Source organism: Nyctibius grandis, chromosome 28 (assembly GCF_013368605.1).
Source record: "Nyctibius grandis isolate bNycGra1 chromosome 28, bNycGra1.pri, whole genome shotgun sequence".
Lineage (NCBI taxonomy): Eukaryota > Metazoa > Chordata > Aves > Nyctibiiformes > Nyctibiidae > Nyctibius > Nyctibius grandis.
In genome coordinates this window covers 4,904,465-4,910,464 of record NC_090685.1, presented here as the reverse complement: position 1 = coordinate 4,910,464, position 6,000 = coordinate 4,904,465, and positions in this window count along the sequence as shown.

The following is a 6,000-nucleotide window of genomic DNA, read 5'->3' as shown; positions in this document are numbered from 1 at the left end:
GCAAGGAATAAATTTGTTGGTGGACAAGCTGTGAACTGAAAGAGAAGTGAAACTGGCCGAGGAAATTACTACCTACCTATTGGTTGTTTTGGTACGTTACCTTGCGAGGTTGGCTCTATTTATAAAAGGAGGGAAAAAGAGGTACAATGTGGTTGAGGAATTGGCCCAGAAAGTTGGTAGCAGTGCCAGAAAATACTGGAAATTAGAAGGATGTCCAGTGGTTTGCGAGTTGGCTTGGAAACCAGTAGCAATCATATGTTTGGTGCTCCATCCCAAATTTCCTGTATGACCTTGGCCATTCATTTTGTGTGTTTTGGTGTCTCAGCTTCCAACTTGTCAAATGGAGGTAATAAACCTTGTTTAAAAAAAAAAAAAATTCTCGAGTGGGGAAGATGAACAACTATCGCTTACCCTTTACAGCCTCATGACTTATAGGTGGCCTGATATACTCATTGAACAAAGGAGGTTGGACAGCTTCCTGAATTATTCAAAATAGAAATACAATTATAGGAAAGAACTGATTGCAAAACCCTTAAAATTATAGGGACAAGCCTGGTGACAGATTTTCAGACATTTCTGTGCTTTAAGGAAGTCATGCTCCTGTTCAAGCCAAAGGAAAAACACAGACACACAAAAAAATTGCACAACTCAGGCTGGCACTGGTACTTGCTCTGTAGGTGGTACAAACGTAACCCTCATTTTCTACATTGTTTACGTCAATGTAAAGTGGAAATAACTGTAGGCCACCAAGCAATTAATCCTGACATACATGTGTGTGAGATCTGGCCACATCAACCATATCATTTATTCCAGAGCATGCATTTTCTTGGCCACCATTTTTCAGCCTACCCTAGTCAACTGTAATAACATTTTTGGCCAGTACAAACTTTTTACCTGATGTCTGTGCAGATCGGAAAGGAATTTCCCCTTCAATACACATGATCTTCCATTAAGCAAAGCCAGATCCATGATTCCTGGAAGAATTAAGAGGTACAAATACCTGTTACTCTGGATCTGTGCAGTTAATGTTGTGGTCTCCTTTCAGGGGACAAGAAGATAATTCTTTCACACCTAGTGCAGGCAGATCATTTAGGGATAGCCTTATACACTCAATGAGTAAAGGTAGATTCCTAAATAATTCAAAATTGAAATCTCAGATGTTGTTCATTCTTCTGCTCTAAGTGACCAAGTGTTATGCAAATTTTGGAGTGGAAAAATATTCATTCAGCCTTGCAAATGGAATTACACCATAGATGGATTGCTGTGTCCTGGAGAAAATAAAGGATAAGAGTGTAAGACCTTATTTACAGACGTTTCAGGTTTACTAATCACAGAGAACTGCAACACTTCTCCTGCTGCTACATACATTCACTTCACCAGTGGTGACAAGTAGAGAGGGCCAAACATTTCTACCTCTGTCATCCTAACTTGGCTCATAGCACTTGCTGATGCAGGCCTTTTCTCGAGGCATTGCTATCTTTAATGGAACAAAACTCAAGGGCAACTGTTCTAATATAGAAAGGAAGCAACCGTTCAAATACCTACACAATTAGAAGCTGAATTTCTATTGAAAGCCAAGTGAATGTTTGCATTAAAGGTCAACCTTGATAAAGACATTTAGGCAATAAAACCAATAAAAATAATTAAATCACTCAGTAGAATCAGAAGAAATTAATCAGCAACAGAGATGTAAAAAACTAAAACTATGACCTTACAACAAAGTAAGGCTTTGAAAAGTCTTTGAAGTTGACACTCTTCTTCCTCCTAACTAGTCCTTCAAGCTGTGATTTTCAAAACTTCTATTCAGCTGCTGCCTACGCCTGATAGCTCTGAAAAATCACGGCCACCTAGTACACCTATGTTAAAAAACCCCCAGAAGCCTACATGGTCCCTCACTTACAGTACACAACTGCTCTGCTTGGAAGGGATAAAGCTGTTGTATTCCTGCTGGAAATGTTATGACAAACTGTGGAAAAGAAGGGTTATGTCCTAAATCTCACTCACTCATGGATATACACTTCTCCACCTTGGGAATGTATCTCCCTTTTAAACACATGAACCCAAAAGTCTCACCACAGAATGTCCTGACAAGCTGCAAGGGAACAAAGGTGGCCCTTAAATTTCCTATGCTGAAGCTGAAAGCTTTCCATTGTAGAAGGTAAATAATTCCCCTCTTCCTGGAGTTAACTCTCCTCCCTGTCCAGCATTACCTCTGGTCTGCCCAAGTGTTCAGGTTGGGTGATTTCTCTGAACAGTTCATTCTGCTAAGGAGATGGTGAGCCTTTGAGGTCTGCTATATTAGGGCACATACGTGCTTTGAGGTGCTACCCCTACGTGCCCACCATACCCTGTGTGAAAATGAGAATTAAATGCCTTTGGGAATGCAGCCAAAGGCCTATTTTAATTCAGTCATTGGGGGAATTATTCCTCCTGGAATCCATCTGGGAATTTTGGATTCAAACTTCCTCAAAGCATGCTTTGGGTCTCCTTGAAATCGGTGCCTATAGTTTGGGAGAATACGTTTGGGTCTAAATGATTTCTATGATTCTAAAACTTGCTGTTTCCCATCTCCTGCAGGAAGGTCACTTGGCAAAGGCATGCAATGCCATGTGTATATCACATCAGGTGCGGACACGGTATTTCCATTTTCTAAGCAATGTCCAGTTGGAAACCACTGAAACCTCTTTAGCCACAGAGACATAAAGATACAGCAGAGAACATCCTCACAAATTACATGTATCTTTACACAAAAGCAAGCACAGTGAAAGGTAGCTGTTTCCCCCTGTAGTGTAGAAATTCCTGTACAGATTACACACCTTATTCATTCTAGGCCAGTGACCTTTCCTCCTAGTTTATAACAAAGTGTCACATTATTAGTTAGGTTTTCCAGCATCTTCTGATAAAAATGTGTTTTTATTGCTGCATAAAAAAATACAAGGTGAGCTAAATGTTCAGTATTCTCTTATAAAATATTTAGGTTTACAAACTGTTGCAAACAGGCTAGTGTTTATATAATATTCAGAGACATCTGTAATGCCTCTCATGAAAGCTAATGTATAACCTCTCAGCTACTGCAAAAGGGTTTTAAAGATGTTCTGCCCATCTTAAAGTGCAATTCTACATAGTCTGAAGAGCTACTTTAGTAACAGTTTGTTTTAAGCTTAATGTTTATTCCTCTCACTGCTGTCTAGGTTGAAATTTGCTTACTTTATGAGTGAAGGCCCCAACGCATTTAAAATTTAAATACCTAACTAGGACACACTTGCTCAGCAAAACACATACACATGCCTAATTTCAGGTACATGCTTACGTTGTTTAAGTCTCGGGGCTCAAATCACATGCCCACATTGTTTGTTTTAACAGACAGAAAAGCAGTTGGGAATACAAGCATTTCTGAGGCAGAAGACTGTAGTTCACAAAGGAAAAAAGCTCTCATGACTCGTTTTCTAGGTATTGCTCAAATATCTACCACTACTAAGAAACAACTGCTGTTTCAATTTCTGAGTAGTTGTAATTTTTTTTTGTTGTTTGTTTCTGCAACAGTGAAGTTATCCTGTAGAGATTTTACTTTCATTCCTTCTTATTAGTTTCCATGATATAAAATAAAATAACCAAGTTACTTAGAGTATGACTACACAATTGCTCCCACATTCAACAAAATGCAAAGCAGAGGTGGGATTCTTCTCCCACCATTAACAGACTGCAAGATGCCACATTTGCACCTCGTGTCTTTTTCATGTCAAACAACAGGAACAGTCAAGAATTTTCATAGTTTTGAGTGCGTTGTTTAAAGCAGAGCAATATCAGAGAGACTCTCCTTGGATTTCTCCTCCAGCTAATTTGGAGGCAGCATAGCTGATGCAAGAAGACTATAAGTCTCAACCACACAAACTCAATGCCAATAACTGAACGGCACAGTCTGAAGAGAGTTATGGCATTCCCCTCAAACCTATTTCCACCATGCATCAAGTGTAAACATTGATCAAATGTGGTTCTGAATCAAAAGGCTTACAGTGAGGATCTCAGGTTACCTTCATCTGGCTCCATTCAACGTCTTCAGAACAGCCCTGCCAATCAATCGCATTATGACTTCTGCAGATGAAGCATTTGCAGCGTTTCATATTTTAAGGCACTAAGTGGTTGGTGATGCGTACCAAACTGCCAGCTCCACAGAATGACAAGCTTTCTGCATCCTCACACAAGTCTAACAGACGAAAATAGCAATGCAAGATACCACAGCAGCGTTTCTCTACTATTAAGGAGCAATTTCCACATCTACCTCTATCTTTCCATATCTATCTTTTATAATTTCCAATGTAGTAGATTCCCATGCGATAGGCAATGGTCACAGCTGTGATCTCATATCAGGGGCAAGCTTATCACACTGCAGATGTATACATATGCATCAGGCCAGGCGAAGACAACCACATGCTGGATGGCAATTCCAAATCTGAGGAGCAAGCACACGCTGCTGCCTGGGACCCTCAAGCAGGAACAGAATAGACAAACTGTAAGCAGATACAAGAACACAAAATGGGGGCCAGATAAATGCAACCCAAGCAGACTCCATGAAAGAAACAGCTCTGAAATCCTAACTGTGAGATCTACAAGTCCCAGGCTTAGCTGTGAGAACATGACTTGCAGTATACACAGTGAGCTACCGGCAACCTTCTCCATCAGGTAATGGCTTTTAATTGCAACTTGTCTCTGCTCTGTTCAAACTCCACTCACAGCCAATACTGCAGTGACATTTTGAAAAAAATGTACTTGCTCATGGAGCCTCTGCAATCCTCATATTGAGTTGCTATACTTACAGTATATTGGAACCTCAGACTGGTGTACCAGTGCTTTCAATGGGTATATTGACATTTTATAACAACCACCTTTACACTAGATAAATACAGTGCATACTAACCATCTCCCCTATTTTTTTGCTCATCCTTACCCTTGTAGTGCTGAGTCTTTGACTATTCAAATGTAATCACAGATTAATATGCTGGGAGTCAGTAAAGTGCTACAAGGAAGTTTTATAACTCAACTCTGCCAGCCAAAAGACTTGACTAAACTGATACCAAGTGTGGCACCAGACTATTCTTCCGGGCAGCCATAATCGTAAATAAAAACAAGTTGTGAAAGCAAAGGGGCATGGGCAGATGTAGGATACACTGGGAGAACATCTTTCCCCTCTAAAAAACACAGATGGTTCTCTCTATTTATTTATGGTGACTAATACATAGTTTGTACTTGATTTTAAGGAAAATTACAAGGAGGAGTAACTTAACGTGCTCTTTCCCATGAAACATGTGGCAGAACTGGTATTTGTCAGTGTGGAGCATGCCTAACATGGTGTTTGCCTGATGGGAGGGGAAAACCTCCACTCAAAATGAAGTCAGAGCAGACTTAGAAAAGGAGCTAGATGATCTTATATCACACTTTCTTACTCAAATGGTGCACAAATGCAACTCTAGACTAACGGTTGTGGCCTGTTTTTTCTTTTTTATATCACCTTTCTTTCAAGGGTGCGAGGAAGTATTTGGCACCTTCCATTGTCTACATCACATGCTTACAGGTAATATGAAGATTTTCTGGTTTAAACACGTCATGTATAATAGCCAAAAGTGTAGGGGACTTGTATTGACCCCACTGTTCCCCGCCACAGCTTTTCTCCTGTGAAGAAACCCAGAATTTTCCTTTGTTCCCCTGTGGAGGGGAAGTTAAACAGTACTAAAAAGTCAACAGGAATTGCAGGACAAGAGCTATTATCTTGAGAGAAACCTTTCAGTGTCCGTAAGTATCTTTTTGCATAGTTTCTACTCCTGTGTCATGTGGAAGCAAGCTATTTTTCCCCATCACTAGACAGATCTGTCACCTTACGGGTCTTGTGTCCTCAAGAAAACTCATCCTCTATAGCAAATGCAGAAACATGTCACCTAATTTCTCACTAGACTTTCACAGAATGAAAGACAAAACAAGCCCAGGAGATCATAGTTCTACTAAACT